Source organism: Papio anubis, chromosome 15, assembly GCF_008728515.1.
Source record: "Papio anubis isolate 15944 chromosome 15, Panubis1.0, whole genome shotgun sequence".
NCBI lineage: Eukaryota > Metazoa > Chordata > Mammalia > Primates > Cercopithecidae > Papio > Papio anubis.
Window position 1 is genome coordinate 72,103,421 of NC_044990.1, and position 20,819 is coordinate 72,124,239.

At 37.0% G+C, this 20,819-nt stretch overlaps 1 protein-coding gene across 3 annotated transcripts in view; it reads left to right on the plus strand.

Moving 5' to 3' along the window:
- Nucleotides 1-20,819, plus strand: part of GPC6 (glypican 6) — a 1,181,721-nt gene that overhangs the window by 380,598 nt on the left and 780,304 nt on the right. The window lies entirely within an intron of this gene.

Below are 20,819 nucleotides of genomic sequence, written 5' to 3' on the forward strand. Positions count from 1 at the left end.
ACAGAATATGTTCCTAAATGGAGTGAGCAATCTTGTCCTATTTATTTTATTTTTTATCTTGCTCATTGCTTTTTTTTCCCTCTGAATATACTTGGATTGATGATCTGCTTTCTATTTATATCATTACTGCATTACTTACTATGTGCAGTTTAATGTGTTATCCATCATGATATCATGGGTATGAATAAGGTCCGGATTCCTTGCACATTTCCAGTTGCAGACTCCAGGTGAAACAGAACAAAGATTCAGATGTTTAATAATATTGTACAATTTTTGTTTTCTTAAAATTGTTTCTCAAAAGTTTGCTTTCTAAGAGATCAATGTAGACCAATAAAAGTTTCCTATGGTGGAATCTGGTTGGTATCTTTCCTAAAATTTAACCCTTTCCAGGTTTACTTTCAAAACTACTGAGAATCAATTTATTTACAAATAACAATTATATGAATTGTCAGTTTTAAAATTAACATAACTTTGTCCAAAGTCTGCATCTCTTCCTGTTATAAAATTACTTGATCCTATTAAGAAATTCTGAATTGCAACATCTGTTTGTTTTTATGTTTATCCCTTTTGTTGAGAGGATTCATGCCATGATTTTTTATTACATGTTTAATAGATATTCAATGGAAAAGGTAACTGATGCCAGGCAGTTTACATATCAAGCACATCTACCATGCCTTTTCCTCCTTTGTCCTCCCTATTCAGTTGTTAATGGGCTATTTGGGCGGCAGCAGCACAAATGCTCTCCATAGATCACACATCAACATAGTTACCCTGGAAAAGAAAACACCTCAACTATTTATTCACATGGCATTTTCCTTGAAATTTCAGGAACCAAGAACCTCAATCCACCCATTTACAGGATCTGTTGTATGACCTGTAAATGTTACTGGGGTGTTGTGAGTACAGCCTTGGCCTTGCTTCCATGGTGTCCCCTCGCTTTCTCTCTCAGCTTTTTCGTTTATCAATCCCAATCTCCAAACTCAGATACTAAAAATTCTAAAGCTCTCTGAAAATACTTTATATGACTGTTGCAATGACTACATGAGCTAACATAGATAATGTGTAGTGCCTGGCACATACTTCTCACTCAGTAGTAACTAAACTAAAACAAGAATTACAAATTGAGAAGCAGTGAAATCCTGATTTCTGCATGTGTATACCTAGGTATTTGAAGAAGTATTCTCTCAATGTAAATATGCACTTGTATGTATGTAAGATACATATGTGTTTTAAGTGCTTTTCTTTACCTAAACAATTTATCTCTTTAGTCTGTCCTACTTTCACTGTTTGGGGAAATAGATAAGAATTTGTATTAAAATCCCTCTTAGAAAAGCTATTCTATTCTCATTTTTCTTTGTAAAGAACAAACACAGCTAACTAGCACATTGAAAATAAAAAATTGAATTGTTATGTAATTCAGAATATAAATAGAAAGACTATAATGAAATTTTGGGGAAGAGAGGATGTACGAATATTTTATTGGAAATTTATTGGAGATGAGAAATTATGAAATTCACAGTCTTTACCATTCAAAGGGAAGTTGTTTGTCTCTTCCAATATGTACGATTAGATCATTGATACCAGCTTGTTTTTTCAACAGAAACGATCGCTTTAAAACCTTGCATTCAGGGTAAAACACATCTGGTAGAAATATCAACTTAGTTTCATTGTTTAAGGTTCCAATTAGACGATTAAATACCTTCTCTGGAGTTGCAAGAGTCAAAGAAACAGGTTACACAGAGGGTAAGAAAAAGTACTTCCTGTTAATAACACAATCTTAGAAGGTCCCTTACAATGTAACTAAAAAATGCTCAGGCAAGAACCATACTAAATAATATGTCAGTCATTTGTTGAAATAACAAGTGTTCCCTTAAAATACCATTTTATGAATACTCAGAGATTAAAGAAACACAAACAATTCCCACAACCAATCTCAGAACACATTTATGAGGTATGTAGAGCTAGTTATGAACTTTCAACACCATTGCCTTGCTCCTTTTTTTTTGAATTATAAGTAATGATTAACTTTACTAAAATGCCTATGATATCCTCTAGTGTGTGATCACTTAACCAAAAGGAAATAACACATCATTGTCGGGTTTCATACTTTACAGTTTGTTTTTTCCCCCAAGATGGATTGAATGCTTTAACTTCCTTTAAACTACATTACCTTTAAAAACATTGTAATAATCTTATGTTCAGAATTAGAACTGTTTAAAAGGCATGCCAGAATTAAAGTTATACTTGGGCCACACCAGAAGAGCACAGAGGTTACTGGAGTAATATTGAGGATGATGATAGGAAGACAAAGAGGAGAAAAAAAAATCCTTTTGAAGATCTTAGTGATACATTTTCCCCACTGCTAATGATTTGCCAAATAATTGCTATTCAATTGTTACTTGAAGGAAATTGATGATTAGAAGGAAGATTAGATATATAGCCCAGGAGTTTTCCAGTTCCTTTAGTTGTGTAAAGCTAGAATTAACTCTTTAAACTCTGTAACGGAGCCTTTGTCTGCCTCATTCCATCACTCCATTTCTGGCAGCTAGAAAAGCTCTTAGTACAATGAGTGCTCAACAAATATGTGTTGAAAGCAATGAAGAGAGAAACATAACTTAAATAGATAAAGCAACATTTTTCTGATCAGCAGGATGAGCAGATCCATCTGCATGGCAGGCTAAGAAGCTTTCTGAGGATGTTAAGGAGTCCCCTCGAGCAAGAATCCGTCTCAAAAAAAAAAAAAAAAAAAAAAAAAAAGAAGCCCCCTCGGACCCACATGCATGAACCTCTGTGCTCTGCAATTTGAAAATGACTGGGTTTAGTTCTCTCATTTTATGTGTAAGAAAATAAAGCTCAGGTCTTCTGGAATCCCAAGTTTCAATATATATTTTTGCAGCTAGGTACTATGTATTTATGGGAGTTGGAAAATATTCTATGATAATCTTTTTTTTTTTTTTTTTTTTTTTTTTTTTTTTTGAGACGGAGTCTCGCTCTGCCGCCCAGGCTGGAGTGTAATGGCCGCATCTCAGCTCACTGCAAGCTCCGCCTCCCGGGTTCACGCCATTCTCCTGCCTCAGCCTCCCGAGTAGCTGGGACCACAGGCGCCCGCCACCGCGCCCGGCTAGTTTTTTTTTTTTGTGTGTGTTTTTTTAGTAGAGACGGGGTTTCACCGTGTTAGCCAGGCTGGTCTCGATCGCCTGACCTCGTGATCCGCCCGTCTCGGCCTCCCAAAGTGCTGGGATTACAGGCTTGAGCCACCGCGCCCGGCTCTATGATAATCTTATGGGCCATTTTGTTTTCAGAGAAATTATTTCAGGAAGACAAATCATAAGAGAATACTCTGTAACCCATTTGCTCTAAATCTAAATGGTTATAACAGATGCCTTGATAATTTTTATTTCTAACAAAAATATGTAATATTCTTTCCAAAGTCAAGTTTCTTATTCCTTACATATACTAAAAACAAATCATGATTACTGTAATTAAATGTAGGAAATAGCTTGCTGCCTATCCAATATTAAAAGGAGATTTGTATTTCCTATAAAAGTTTTAATGTGGCTCTGGTTCTCTAGGGGAAAAATAATGTAGAGAATATACTTGGACATACATACAGGACTGTACAAAATGTAAAAGCAAACATTTACCTTTCCTCCCTGTACTGGAAAGCTGGCTGATGTTTGTAAATTACCTATTTTGATTGATTTACTTCCATAGTCACCAAATTTTCTTCACTAACATTTATTAAGCATGGAATCAAATATTTTATATATAAGTATCTATATATTTATGTATGTGTGTGTTTGTGTGTATAAACAAAAATATATACATGTGCAAGTATATTACATATATAATATACATATATATGTATATATCCTAGTAAAAGAAAATGATAAGTTAGCAAATTGATCATTAAAAATAATAAAAGTCAGGAGCTGTACACCGACTTCTGCCCTAGTAAGAATTTTTCAATGAAATCACTGAACCTCACATATTCATCTCAATCAGAATCACCTCCATGTTTGTACAGGGCTTAGGAAAGTGTAGCAAAAGTGCTTTGATAAAATGTGTAATTAGGGAGTCAAAGATCAAGGCTTTAAAGAGAGGGCTTAGCAAAACAGATGTCCAAGGAGCCTTAGTAAGCTCAATGTCTCTAATTACACTTTGTATGGAAGAAGGTTGAGAATTCATGCCTGGCACAACTCTCAAAGTCTGTGTTAATCTTAAAATAACTTGACAAATTTATCATGCTTCAAATATTTTAATTAACTCTACTGGGATTTATTGAAAATGTTTCGATGTTAATTCCATCAACTGGAAAACATCAGCATATGTTTAAAAATTAAGGTATAAAAGGATTTATGTTTCAGTAGCAACAAACCATTAATTACAGACATGCATTGCTTAATGATGGGGATACCTTTTGAGAAATGTCACCTTAGGTGATTTTGTCTAGTGTGAACATCATTGAGTATACTTCTACAAACCTAAATGGTATAGCCTACTCCAAACCTAGGCTGTATGGTATGGCCTATTGCTCTTAAGCTACAAACTTGCACAGCATGTTGCTGTACTGAATACTGTAGGCAACTGTGACACTGTGGTAAATATTTGTGTTTCTAAAGATCTCTAAACATAATCTCATGGGAACACCGTCATATATATGTTCTGTCAATGACAGGAAAGTCACTATGTGGTACATGACTCTGTATCTGCACATCCTTTTTGAAATAGATGTTTTGAGTAGTTGTTTGCGGTTTTTGTTTCAGAATAACTTATACAACGTGTGCATAGGTAGATGAGTTCAGTGAAAACATCCTATCTTCTGAGGATTTTCCTAAGTGCACCAAATTTATGAATAAGTCAGTCTACTTATTTTTGTCTTTCATGTTATCTTCTCACATTGACTACATGGATTATTTTAAATAAAAGGGAACTGTTTCACAGCTGTAAACCTGAACGCTCATAGTAGGGAATTTCAGAACTAAGGAAGTGTGTATGTTCTTTATGTTTTATTGTTGTCGTTTTGTTTTTCTCTAGAGACAGGGTTTCCCTTTGTCACCCAGGGTAGAGTTCAGTGGCATGATCATAACTCACTGTAACCTGGAACTCTGGACTCAGATGATCCTCTTGCCTCAGCCACTTGAGAAGCTAAGACTTCAGAGGCACCCCATCATGCCTGGCTGGTTTTTAGAAATGTTTTGGAGAGATGGAGTCTCCTCATATTGCCCAGGGTGGTCTAGAACTCCTGTGTTCCACCCTCCTCAAACTCCCAAAGTGGTTGGATTACAGGCATGAGCCCAGTCTAAATGTTTTTATAAAAATATATCTTACAACTTTGTAATGTTTGTGTTTTCTAGTTATATATACAGCGTGTGTTTTGGTGTAGGAGTGTATTATTAGAATGTACTTCCTATTTTTTTTCATAGTATAGCAGAGTTCTGGTCTCTTTTAATGTAAGGCATGAAAATGATAGTTTTATATAATTGTTCAATCATATGTTAAATACATTCTAAATATTTTCACTATGTCTGTGATACAGATCAGATGTTAAATTTATTTCTACATAAGGATGAGTTTCACCCTTAAAGTTTTCCTAAACTGCTGACTTATTGTGTCATTCAGAAGGACTTTATACCTTTTCTAAAGCATGGACTTTTATGTAGAATCTCATACATAGCCAGACTTTATACTGTTTTTGAATTTTCACAAATAATTTAATAAATTTTTCTCTGCCAAAATATATTGCATTCATAATCTTCAATCCATGAAGTACACTTTATTCAGCAGAATAAAAACCAACGATTTTGTCACTATTGAGTCAGTGCTGACTGATTAACACATTGTTCTCACTGCAACATATGGCTAGCTCGTAATTAACTGAAAATAATTCAGTGGCCTTGTCTGGCTTTAAATCAAGTAAAGTTCTACTTGAGGCAGCCATGGCTGACATAATTTACGAGGTTAGTTATATCATAGTTTAAATCATATCAGTTCATTTCCTCTTTGGTATTATTCTTTCCCATCAAGTTCTATTTCTTCAGCTATAGAATGCCTCTAAACCACATCTGTGTTGGTCTAAGTCATGAGTAAACTTTTTAAATAAAGTGTGCACAATGTGTTCTTATTTATACCAAAGATGTTTTCAATTACCATTAAGTTCATTGTTGGTCTGATGTTAGCAGCTTAAATATTTGAAGCTGCTCTCTGGAAATCAGACACACATCTACATTCTAAAAATCTGGTAGATTCTACATTTTATTGTGGTTTTCCGAGCAACTGTTAATTGATTGCACAAAGCAGAAATCCCTTTGATGAACACAGGTTTAGTCAGAATGCTGTGCGTGGGTTAGTATCTGTTTCCTTTGGAATTAGCCAGTCTCCCCATTCCCAACCCTTCTGCCACCTTAGACCTTTTCTTCATGTACCACCAACAAGGGCACATCGTTCACCTATTTAGATGAGTCAGTATTGTTTTTCATCTCACTGGGCTGTACTTTTTTGTGATATCTTTTCCCCCCAGTGTAATCAATTAGTGTTTATTGAATAGCTAGTTTCTCTGTGCTTATTTCTTTAGGCTCTATTTGATTAATAGAAAATTTGTCCATTGTAACAGTTATGGTGGTGATGAATTGCAGTAAAGATTTATTTCTTGCTTACGCTACATGAACAGTATGGGTGCGGGGGAAACGGGTGAGGGTGGTGCTCTGCTCTCTGTAATTACTCAAGAGCTGGGTTGCCAGAACCCTGAAGGTTCATCTCAGAAAGGGAAAAGAGCAATGAAGAAGTTGCCTACCTGTTTTGATGTGGTGACCTGGCAGTGATCCATGGCACTTGTTGCAACCCACTGGCCTTCACCTTACTAATGGGAGGCTGACAGAAAGTGAGGGCATGTGGAATGTTTTCTGAACACTCTGTCTTTGCTGCATTCCTTGAGTAGTTTGTAATTTTACTTAAATAAGGCCATAAAATGGTATTATCCTTTATTAAATCTTGTGTTAGCCATGTTTCTCAAACTTGGTTGATAATAACTTGGGTGTGTTCTCCAAAGTGAGACTCCCTGGCCATACCCCAAACTTACCAAATCAGAAGTTCCTGGGTGGGGGATGGGGAATCTGGATTACCAACAAGTTCCTTATGTGATTAATATTATGCTTCAACTTTGGATAAAACAATATAACCATGTTCAAAAATATAGTAATAGAGTTAGGGAGAAGTAAATACTTTTATAACTATGTCCAACCTTAGGATGGGAGCTCTTGCCAAACTCTGAAATGAAGCTACCGTCTTTCTTGAATTTGATGCAAGTATGTGTACATATTTATAGGGAATATGTGGTATTTTGTTACATACAAACACTGTGTAATGATTCAGTCAGGTTATTTCAAGTGTTCATCACCCTGAATATTTATCATTTCTATGTGTTGGAAACATTTCAAGTCCTCTCTTCTGGCCATTTTGAAATATACAATACATTGTCATTAACTATAGTCACCCATTTCTGCTATCAAACCTTAGATCTTATTCCTTCTATCTGACTGTATGTTTATACCCATTAACCAACTTCTTTTTCCACCCCAACTGCTACCCACACACCCTTCCCAGCCTCTGGTATCCATCAGTCTATTCTCTTCCTCCAACTTTTTTAGCTCCCATACACAAGTGAGAACATGTGCCACTTGCCTTTCTGTCAAGTTATACTCTTATATAAACCTCTTGCTGGTGTCACACAGTTGTACATATTACATCATAATACCATGCTCAAAAATATGTCAAATGATGTAAGTTGCTAATGCTCATTGAGAACTCAACTATGTATTAAGCATTGTGCTAAGGACCTTAATGTTTAACACCTCACAAAGTGGGTCCTCTGATGAGCGTTGCATTTTAGATAAGGGAACTCAAGCTTTAGGAAGGGTAAGTAAATTTTCTTCAAGGGGACAGAAAGGAAAAAACAATAAAACAGCACTTGTGTGTCAGTGTTCCCTTTTCTCTATAGGTTAAAGATACATGACACCAATTTCAGGCTGTGTCGAACATAAACACACCCACATAACTTTTCCTCCTCTTAAATCAGAGACTGGAGGGCTACATTTTTCTTAATGATCTGCCTCTCCTGGCACCGAGGACTAAGGCTATTTATTTATTTGTAGTTTTATTTCATTTTAATTGACATGTAATAATTGTACATATTTATGGAGTACAATCTAATGTTTTAATACATGTATACATTGTACAATGATCTAATCAGGGCGGTTACATTATTACCTCAAAGATATCATTTCTTTGAGGTGAGAACATTTAAAATTATATCTTCTAGTTATTTTGAAATATACAATATAACATTATTAACTACAGTCACCTTACTGTGAAATAGAGTACCAGAACTTATTTCTGCTATCTATTTCTAATTCTGTACCCATTAACCAATCTCTCCCCATTCCCCACTTCCTCCTATTTTCCCCAGCCTCTGTTAACTACTATTCTACTCTGTACTTCCATGAGATTAGCTTTTTAAAATTCTGCAAATGAGTGACATCATGTAGTATTTGTCTTTCTGCGCCTGGCTTATTTCATTTAACATATTATTGTCCAGGTTCATCCATGTCACCACAAATAACAGGACTTCATTCTTTCTTATGGCTGAGTAGTATTCCATTGTGTATACATTCCACATTTTCTTTATTCATTCATCCATTGATGCATACTTCAGTTGACCCTGTATCTTAGCTATTGTGAATAATTCTGAAAAAAAAATAATAAAAAAACCATAGGAGCGCAGATATCTCCTTGACATACTAATTCCATTTCCTTTGGATAAACGCCTGGTAGTGAGACTGCTGAATCACATGGTTATGTCATCTTTGTAATTTTTTGAGGAAATTCCATAATGTTTTCCATAATGGCTGTACTAGCTGTACTAATTTACATTTACATTCCCACCACTTGTGTGTAAGTGTTCCGTTTTCTCTACAACCAGGACAGCGGTTGCTTTTTTTTTTTTTTTTTTTTTTTTTTTTGAGACGGAGTCCCCCTCTCTCGAGTGCAATGATGCGTTCACAGCTTACTGCACACTCCACCTCCCGGTTCACGCCATTCTCCTGCCTCAGCCTCCCAAGTAGCTGGAACTACAGGCACCCACCACCACGCCCAGCTATTTTTTTTGTATTTTTAGTAGAGGCGGGGTTTCACCATGTTAGCCAGGATGGTCTAGATCTCCTGACCTGGTAATCCACCCGCCTCGGCCTCCCAAAGTGCTGGGATTACAGGCGTGAGCCACCGCGCCCGGCCTCTTTGGTTTTTTTGATAAAGCCATTTTAACTCAGAGTAGATGATATCTTCTTGTGGTTTTGATTTGCATTTTCCTGATGATTAGTGATGTTCAGCATTTTTTCATATACCTGTTAGTCATTTGTATGTCTTCTGAGAAACGCCTTCTCAGGTCTTTTGCCCATTTTTTAACTGGATTTATTTTTTTCCTTTGAGTTATTTGTGTTCCTTGAATATTCTGGATACTAACCTCTTGTCAAATGCATTGTTTGAAATATTTCCCCATCTTATTAATATAAGGCTTTGTATTAATATTATAAGAAATACATTCTCACGTGTATATTTGCTTGTTAGTACTGGAGTAAAACAAATTTCAACTTCAACTTTTTTTTTTTGTTTACTCTTCACTGTCTTCCAGACATACACATAGCTTCTCTGAGCACAAATGTGGGAAATGACCAATATGGTGAATTTTTTCCCACTGGCCTTGTATGATCTGAGAGCTGGCAGTGGACAAGCTAATGGGAGACCCAATAGCTGGCAGCACAGCAAATATAAAGAGCTCTCTTAAAATAATCCATCTCACAGGAGTAAACAGATCGCTTCATTTCAAAAGACATTTGAAACACTGTGGGTTTGAGGGAGCTGCAGTGTTATTGAAGAACATTTTCATTTCAAAAGCAGGGCTTTGTATGTCTCAATTTCAATCTGTGTTATCTTAAACTTGGTTTCACACTAAAATGACTAAGAGCTATTTCATTGTGAATGGAATTGCAAGATTAAAAAAGAAGGATAAAAACCAGCATCCTCGTGGTTTTCCTCTAAAAGTGCAAATGTAATCTCTTAGAAAAGAAAACATAATAGCAGGTGTGTAGCACTTAGGGGAAAACCACATGGGTAAAGTCACACTCATGTAAAAAGTAAATTATGGTAATGGGCCTCTTAATAGCACCTGATAACCAGATGTGTAGAAAACCAAGCCAAACCTTGCCATAAATGCTTTAAGAAAAGATGTAAATCAACATATCAGTATCCATTATCATGACAAGTAGCATTTTAAATAAACCAAGGGCTAAGAGCTGATTAAGTATAAGAGAAGATAAATCTATTCATAAGGAATAACTAAAAGCAAGAAGTTTCAAGAGAGAAAATTTAAACCTGGGACTGATATTAAGTGATAGAATTTAAACAGCTAGGAAATATGTGGAAGGAAAACCAAGCTCTGAGAGAAAGTGGTTTCTGGCAAATTGTTTTCTATGACATTATTTGTCCTTTGTGGTTTATAGTTAAAATAACTTACGCTTACTGTGCTCCGAATTTTCCTTTTTCTGTAAAAATAAGATGAAGTAAAACACATTGGTTGGAAATTGTAGAGTGACTATAATATAGTGTCTACCAGTGTTCAATGACAGCTTTTTTATTTCAGAGTAAGTTTATACAATGAGGATGAGAGAAATTTAATAAAAAGGATGTATAGTATTTCTTCTCTAGCTAACGGTATCAAAGTTGATCTTCTGCCCTTCATTTTTCTGCCCTATTTTCCATTAAAGAGTGAAAATGTCAAAACAGGGATGTTCAATCTGTCACATTAGCTTGAGAGTTATAGAAAAGAAAGTAATTAAACTGTCCTTTCTGGGCATGGCCACCTTCTATGAAGAACAGGACCTTCAGACTCTACAGTCCTGCTGGACTAGGAAGCTGTGTGCTAGCGGTGAGATCCTGCCTCCTTGGATCCCAGTATCCATTGTCTTGTGGCCTTTGTGTTGTGTGTTTTCCAGGTGTCAACCCAGGTAGACTTGGAGACTTCTGTGCAGGACAGGGCTCCCATCCAGGTGAGAGATGCCCTCCGTCTCTTCTCCACTGTGCAGTCTGGCAGTTTGGCTTAAAGATTTTAAAAAATCCCTCCTTCTACCTTTTTTTCCCAAGGCTCCAGACTAAAATGCTTGGGAGAAAGACTTAAAAAGGACAATCAGAACAGCCAACTGTAAACAGCTTACTCAATTTTTAGTGCAAATTTGCTCTTTCCCCTGGGAATTCTAGGCTACTCTTTGGAGGAGTTAGTATACTTTGACTTTCTTCACTTAGGGCATGGGGTCCCCTGGCCAAGAACAGCCTGTATTTTTAGGAAGTGCATTGCTGTCCTCATTCTGGGATCCTTTTCTCCTTTGTCTTACCTCACATTAATAATTGTTTTCTAATAACCAAGTACAGTCAATTCTACTCCAATACTTGTTTAGAAAGCATGATTTTTTTTTTTGGTTCTATCATGATTGATACATTAGGAGGAAATTTGAGCATAATAAGAATTTTGAGTTTGCTTATGCACAATTTCATTTGCTACAAACACTATGGCAATAATGCAGAAAACTGCACCTAACTGAATGGCACCCTGTAAGGAAACACAATATACACACACATGTGCGCGTGCGTGCGCACAGACACACCTCAAAGCAGGGCCAGCTACATGACTTGCCTGACTCAATACCAAATATTAAATATGAGACGTCTTGTTTCAGAATTATTAAGGATTTCAAGATGGCCACAGCAGGGCGTTAAACCAAGTCTGGTGTCCTCCTAAGCGTGAGGCCATGTGTTCCTGCACCAGGTCCACATCCATGGAGCCCGCTCTCTCTCAAACATCTTCCAGATTCCTCAGTTTGCTGCTTATTTTATGAGCCACATCCCATCGATTCCTTGAGGTGTTACAATTTTTCTGCCAATTTTGGATAACCCTTGTATTAGTCCATTCTTGCACTGCTATAAAAAATTCCTGGCTGGGCGTGGTGGCTCACACCTGTAATCCCAGCACTTTGGGAGATCGAGGTGGGTGGATCCCCTGAGGTCAGGAGTATGCAACCAGCCAGCCAATATGGTGAAACCCCGTCTCTACTAAAAGTACAAAAATTAGCCAGGCATGGTGGCACGTGCCTGTAGTCCCAGCTACTTGGGAGGCAGAGGCAGAAGAATTGCTTGAACCCGGGAGGCAGAGGTTGCAGTGATGAGCCTAGATCGCGCCATTGTACTCCAGCCTGGGTGATAGAGCGAGACTCCATCTCAAAAAAAAAAAAAAAAAAATCCTGAGACCTGATAACTTAAATAGAAAAGAGGTTTAATTGGCTCACATTTTCACAAGCTGCACAGGAAACATGACTGGGGAGGCCTCAGGAAACTTACAATTAAGGTAGAAGGCAAAGGGGGAAGCAGGCACATCTTACATGGCTGGATCAGGATGAAGAGAGAGAGAGGAAAATGCTACACACTTTTAAAAAATTATTATTATACTTTAAGTTCTGGGGTACATGTGCAGAACATGCAGTTTTGTTACATAGGTATACACGTGCCATGGTGGTTTGCTGCACCCAACAACCCATTACCTATATTAGGTATTTCTCCTAATGCTTTCCCTCCCCTAGCCCCCACCCCCTGACAGGCCCCGTTGTGTGTGTTATGTTGCCCTCCCTGTGTCCATGTGCTGTCATTGTTCAGCTCCCACTTATGAGTGAGAACATGCAGTGTTTGGTTTTCTGTTCCTGTGTTAGTTTGCTGAGAATGATAGTTTCCAGCTTCATCCATGTCCATACAAAGGACATGAACTCATCATTTTTTATGGCTGCGTAATATTTCATGGTATATATGTGCCACCACTAATCTCACTATCATGAGTATGGCTCCTAGGGAGATGATGTTAAACCATGAGAAACTTCCCCATGATCCAGTCTCCTCCAACACCAGAGATTACAACTGAACGTGAGATTTGGGTCGGGTTCCAGATCGAAACCTTATCAATCCTCTTCCACTGCTTCACAGTAATTCACAGGCTACATCCCTTCTAATGACCACTTCTACAAGTATGCTTCAGATCTTTTCAGAAGTGCCACATTTATTGTATTACTTATGCATTTATTAACCATTTCCTATATGTAAATTAAGCTGCTGTTATTAGGTTTCTATTATTTTCTCTGTTACTGATAAAAATGTTTACAGTGCTATGCATCTAGCTCCAATTTTCCCATAAGCCCTATGGTTTTTATCGTGAAACCCTGTGTAGCATGCTGTCTTTTGTTTTGTTTTGCTTTCAGAATGCATATTTTATGTTACAGTATAAGTGACTATAATTATGAAGAAAATACTTTTATTAGATATCTCTCAACACATAAATTTCATACTTAATTGAGCAATTATAGTAGGGATAATTTTAAGAGTTCAAAATTCTAGGGACAACTAAGGTTTTAATGTTGTTATCTACATTGAGGTTGCTTCAAATAACCTGCTTCCAGCCCATCATAATGTTCTTAGGCACCGAAGAAGTCTTGCTCCCTAGAACTGAATTAGAATTTAGTAAAGAATTACAGATTATTTTAAGAAAACTTAGAAAATCCAGGGATTAAGTTAGTTGATTGCATGATTGTATCAAAGAAAATGGAAGTGCCTTTAATCATTTATTGGCTGTCTGTTCCTCAGAGCCTCAGCTTGCAGACAGTCCATTCTCTCCAGATGCATTCTGTGTGGTAGCCTTCTAGGTTCAGTTCCATCCCTGAGGGCAATGGCACTTTCAATTCAAATTCAGGTAGGAGAGACTCTGATGCCGCCTTTGTGATGCAGGTGCAACTAATGAACTAATTACAGCTGACCCATATGTGCATTGCCTGTTCCTTGGAAAAGTGGGCAGGGAGACTGTAGTCTGCCAACATGCACCATTTCGCAGGGGCTATCAGTGAAAAAGTTTCACTTGTAGTTGTGTAAATATTTCTACAGTGATGGAGGGTCTGGGGTCAGTGCTGAGTCTTCCCAGTTCATTGAGATTGGGTTGTACAATTGGGACCAGCTGCAGTTAGTCCCTTGGTTGTCCCTGCATGACACTGCAGTTTATGTAAATAGTTAAGTGGAAGTTTTATGGCCAGTGACTCCGCTTGGATTCTTAGCACTATTGAATTTTACCTCCATGTCTTCCCCAGGACCAAGATGAAGAAGTGTCAGATTTTTGATTAATATATTTAAATAAGATGTTTTGTAGAAATATTTTAAGGATGCCAGTGAAATGAATCCCATATTTTAGAAGTAAAAATATTCAAAATATTCAAAACAATTTTTACTAAAAAGTATGGAGACAAAGATTAGTTTTTTAAATACCGGACATTGGGGTATTCTATTGGCACAATTACAAGAAAGAAGCAGAGGTATAAAGACCAAATAAGTCAGACCTGATTTTGAAATGTTTTTCCTTCTTAAAGGAGAAAAATTCACTGGACTTAAAATGAGATGTAAAACTGTACTTCTAGCCAAAAAAAAAAAAAAAAACTGACTTTTAAAAGTCATCAGTATTTATCACCAAGAATCCATTTACTTCAAATGACTTTTTAAGGCTGGTTAGACCGTGTCTGAGCTCTGCTTAGCAGAGTTAAAGCCTTCGGGAAAAGGTTAAACACACAGTCTGTTTATGTAGATAGTAATTCTGGTAAATATATTGAAAATTGGAACTGTATTGCTTGCTATACTTGGACATTTTGAGATGTCGTACATACACCATCTGAAATTCTCATTTCTCTTTTTGTGGCCTGTTATATCTAGTAGAAAAACACATATGCATACATTTTTGAATGATTGTACTGATAATACTCATAAACAACACCATTATTAGAAGACAGCGATAAACTGGTGCATCTTTTGTATTCAGACGATGCCTAGGTTCAAGCCATTGACGTAATCTGATTTCCAGTGAGATCTATTTTTAAAAATTGTTTATGACTCACGGTTAGGTCATACAGTTGATCCAATTCAGTTAATAGAAAGTTAGAAAAGATTAAATTAACTTAAAACATTACATACTGTCTTAGACATACAGCCAATTGTCCTGACATTAGGTTAAGATATAACAAAACATGTTTTATATCTATGTCCAAAGACCCCAATTGGTAAGATTCAGTAAGTTCTACTACTTCCATATAACAATGCTTGACACTGCTCTGCTGAATAATGCATGTATAGAATGGCTGAGCCCTTATGTCTTTGGAAATAAAACAATAAACCACAAATTCACAACATTCTTTTTTTTAATTTCTTGATAAGAGTAGAGATTGCAACTTTATCTCTGCAATATCTTCCTGCTGTTACATTTGGTAATATGAAATCTGAAGCATAATCATCTTCCACTGTGACTTCTAGGTGTTTTTCTTAAATGCTGTAAGCCTCAGTTTTTTAATCTATAGAAATGTCAATGATAATTGTACCTAACCTCAAGGGTAATTGTGAGAAGTAAATCAAGTGATGGATGTAAAGCACACAGCATGAGGTTTGGCCACAGGCAGCACAGAAAAAAGGTTAGGTGTTACTATCATTATTATATGTCCAGCACTTACTGGGTTCTTTTGAGTGATTGGATTGGCCATTAGCCTAATTGATTGTGCATATGACACAAGCTTAATTACTCAAGAGACTTAGTATTAGGCATGTCTTCTCAGTTCAGTAATTCTCAACAGATCCTCACATGGAAACCAAGTTTCATGGAGTCAGCATTATATAGCGGGTAAGGCAAGCTGTGAGTGAAGACTGCAGTGCTCCTCGCTAGTTCTAGCCCTGTCCAACTTCTATGGACACTTCTGAAACTTCTCTAGTTTCTTCATCTGAATAATGAGCTAAGGTTCACATTTCAGACATATTTTAATTCCTTTAATGGAGGACATTGCCAAGCACACAGTAGGTATTTAATAAATGTTTGCTGAATGAATAGTCACACCCTACTAGCAATGAAGTAATATCCAGCTGTAAACATTAGTTTTTCTTCCTGGAAAAATTATGTAGGAGTTCTTCAGGAGCCAATACTTATTGGTAGACTTAAGGAACATCCATTTATTTGGTATTAAAAATTGACGCTTTTTGGTTTTGTCCATATAATTAGAAAGAGTGTTTTATATAACTAGTCATGGATAATCTATAGCAGCAACAAAAATAAATGTCTTACAATAAATAAAATACAGTATACCTTTATTTTAGGAAATTTATATAAAATTATGTATTTTCTTTCAGCATAAATTCCTTCTGAGTTTCTCACCTTCTGTTATGGGCCGAGTTGTGTGTTCCCCCAAAATATTGTTAGGTTGAAGTCCTAACAACTCCCTACCCCCATATCTCAGAATGTGACTGTATTTGAAGATAGGCTCTTGAAAGAGGTGATTAAGTTAAAATTAGGGCATTAGAGTGGGCCCTAATCCAATCTGACTAGTGTCCTCACGAGAAAAGAAAATGAGGACACTGCACACATACAGGAATCCCACGTTAAGTTATAGGGAGAGGTGGCTGTGTTGTAGGACTGTTAGTTCAGGTAAGACAGGGTCCTTGTCGCATGGCCAGGAATAATTAGGCTCTCAGACAATTTGAAGGGTAAGGAGCCAGAGGGTTTATTGGGTGAAAAGGAAAAAAGTGAAACAGGAACTTTCCACAAGGACAGAGTCCCTACACGTGTGCTTCCCACCTTGTGGATTGAATCCCACATACGTCCCAGGAAAAGGAGGATCCAAGCTCCTCCCTGCTGCAAATGGCATGAACTTCTGTGGCTCTACCCCTGTGCGCACTCCTCCCAGTGCAGGCCGGGTGGAGTTTCTCTGGGAACCTCTTTACACTTGGCTGTCTCAGCAGTCTGCATGCCAAGGAGAGAGACCGCAGGAGAAACTAATCCTGTAGACATGTTGACTTTTGACTTCCAGCCTCCAGAACCATGGGAAATACATTTCTGTTGTTTAAGCCACCCACTCTGTGATACTATTTTTTATGGCAGCCCTAACAAACTAATATATGTCTCATCTAAACATTAGTCCAGATCCAATATTTTCTACAAAGCTTTTCCTGATAATGCTGGTCTGTCAGGTCCCTACAGTTGCCTTTTATTTGTATTTCATTTTAGATTTTCCATGAATTTTCTCTCTTCAAACAGGTCACCAGTCCCAAAGGGACATGTCATGCCTTGCCTGTATCTGTACTTATATACCAGTGTATGTGTTCCCCATGGCATCTGGCATACTTCCTCAAACTCAGAAGTTAGTTGATATTTGATAGATGCTGTCATTGATTTTAAGTACTCATATATAGATGTGGATTAAAGATAGTTTTATGGAATGATTCAGTTTGGTACGTGCCTTTTGGGATTTTCTTGGGTGAACATCATCAGCAATCTTGTTTCTCTATCATGTTCTACCTCCTTGGTGGAACTCTGCCATGGATGACTATTGGAGTGAAAGGAGAGAAAGGGATAAGATTCTGAAATGTGATTTTGGATAGCCTTTTGAAAACTGATATAGCATTTCAGATTCCAAAGTACTTGTCTTGTCCACCTTCATGAAAAGTTGAGACTAAAAGAAGGTATTATAAGGTTTAAAACATTGGACTGCCTCAAATCCGATCTAGAGACAACAACTTAGAAACTTACCATGCCTTGGTAAATCTTTTATCCATGGCTAAGTTTTAACATTGGGACCATTTGATATCATTGGTGCTGACAGTGAATATATAAGAGTTGCAGTGTCTTTAACTATTAACAGTAATTAAATAAGAGGTAAAGAAGTAGGCCAGGCACAGTGGCTCATGCCACTTTAATCCCAGCACTTTAGGAAGCCCAGGCAGGCGGATCGCTTGAGCCCAGGGTTTGAGATGAGGCTGGGCAACATGGCGAAACCCATCTCTACAAAAAATACAAAAATTAGCCCAGCATGGTGGCATGTACCTGTAGTCCCAACTCCTTAGGAGGCTGAGGTGGGAGGATCACCTGAGCCTGGGTACATCAAGACTGCAGTGAGCTGTGATCCTACCACCGCACTCCAGCCTGGGTGACAGAGCCAAACCAGGTCTCAAAAAAATAACATAACATAACATAACATAACATAACATAACATAACATAACAACATAAAATGTGTTTTCCAAATGGCCACATTTACTATTTGTGCATATATGCACGCATATGTAAATTATGTACAATGATAGACACAAAACCACTACACCCTTCCATTGCCACCAATGTCTTTACCTCCCTCACAGGTATGGATCCTTTTCCAAAACACATGTCAAATTAGTCTTGGCTAAATGCAAAATCATTTACATATTTAAGCAGCCAAACCTGAAAGGACTATTTATAAAAATAAACGTCAGCACTGAAAATATTTAGTTCCTAGTTTAGATCAGTCAGAAAACAAAAATATAATAAGCCCTTCAGGTCATATCAAGTAGACACACATTTGCTGGACTGAATAAAAATTTTGTTGACAATTTTCGATGAGTTTGATTTTTCAAAACAGATGGCTGCAAATTTATTTTCCATTGCCAATGTATAATTTGGCAAGTCCCTTTTCTTATGCATTTGTTGAATTCTGCATTTAATGTGTTCTCATGGGTCATACTTGTGAGAAACTGATTACTCAGTAAATGTACATGGGGAAGTAAATAAGAATGTGACTTCAAGGTAACTGAGTTTTATGGAAGAAACACAGTCTTTTTAGGTTCAGAATCATGGAACGCTGACTGTTGTAAAATTATTATCTTTCCCTGACCCAAAGTTTAGAACTTTTCTGGATAGCTCTTTTGCCAGTGAAGAGGTAAGATAGTTCCCAGCTTTAATAAATAACTGCGGCCAGACACGGTGGCTCACACCTGTAATCACAGCACTTTGGGAGGCGGAGGCAGGTGGATCACTTGAGGTCAGGAGTTTGAGACTAGACTGGCCAACATGGTGAAAACCCGTCTCTACTAAAAATACAAAAATTAGCCACGTGTGGTGGCGCATGCCTGTAGTCCCAGCTACTCTGGAGGCTGAGGCAGGAGAATCGCTTTAACTTGGAAGGTGGAGGTTGCTGTGAGCCGAGATGGTGCCATTGTACTCCAGCCTGGGTGAGAGAGTGAAACTTTGTCTCAAATAAATAAATAACCAAAGTTTTTGCCACAAAACTAAATTTTAAAATATATAAAGCAGGAATAGAAGGAAAGGGCAGAGACTGGGAAGTGAAAGAATCGAAAATCAGATTATGATTTCTATTCCTTTGAAGATTTTAAATTCTTGTTTTGAAATTTTGCAGCAGCTGCCACTGCTAATTTCTATAGTATTAGAAAGGAATTGCATCCCAGGAAGTCTTTAATCATGAGTTAGGACCTTACAGTTGAAAGAACCCATAATTTCAATTTAGTAAACATATGTTTCCCCCTGCTTTCTCTAGATGTCAAAGAGCAGTTTTTAAGTGAAGATGAAAATTGCTATTTGTTCATGATAATTTTAACATCCTCCTGGGTATACTTTTTATGTACTGATGCAGTGAACACATACTCTACCCCAGCTTCCCTCAATCTCATTTGAAGAGGATATGAAAACTGTTTTCCTGTTTTCATTTTTGAATTAATAAGTGTGATCTTAAATGTGCGCTTTATGTTTTCAGATCAGAGAGATTTTAGAATATGAAATAGATTTTGATATGTTTGTAACTTAGTTTTGGTTTCCAAAAACCTCAGGATGTCAAAGTAACCTTGTTCCAGAACAGACATTAGTGACACCTTATGAGTTTGACCACCTCCTGCCTGTCCTCAACTGAAGACCTAATCTAATCTGGTGAGCCAACCTAACCATTTAAAATTTAGTAACGGCCAAGGGTCCCAGTGTAAAAGGTGCCAGGTTGGGTTTTTACTATAATCACTTAGAACCATAAATAAAGATTGTGTTCATATGCAAGTTATAGAAAACCCTATTGAACGGCGGTTTAAACAAATTTGACTTTTTAGTTTTCTCTTTAACAAGAAGTCAGAATGTCTCCAGTTCCAGACATATGTTTTGTGGTTCTGGGATGTTTGAGTGGATGTGTGTGTAATTATCTTGATTTTTAATTCATGGCTACAATATGACTCCTATAGCATTTGCCATCACATTTGAGTTTCTAGAAGCATGAAGGAGAGGGAAGACACAGTAGGAAAGGAAGGAAGAAGGACAAAGTAGTATCAGTATCAGGAAAGCAAAGGCCGTCCCCAGAATTTTTAGTGGACTTTTACTTATATCTCATTGTACAAAACAGTGTTATGTGGTCAGTGGCAGGCAAGCAAATGTGAGGGTGTGAGTTTTTATCTTTTTATAGTAAAAGAAAGGCACAAGAAAAATGAAGAGCAACAACCTTGAGTAAGCAAAACTATAAAATCCACCAGAAAGCTACCTAGAGTTTGAACTACGTGAACATAATGAAGCACAGAGCTGAAGGGAAGCTGCTCAGATCACCACTAACTCAGTAAGAATCATCCCATAATCACTCATAATTCCTGTCCAAGGACAAACATATATCTTGGTATATATTTAAAAAATGTTTTGAGTTTTCTCACAAATTTGATTCTAGATGAACTTGATATAATACAGCTTTTACTTTTTTACTTATCTATATCTAAAATTCCTTATTGATCCAAAATTTCATACAAAACTGGAAGCCATTTAAAACTACCAATTTGTAGGAACATTCTTATTTTGCGAGAATTCATTATTGTATATGTCTATAAGACTCAGAAATTGAAGACTTTCTGTAATGTGGACACATACCCAGCA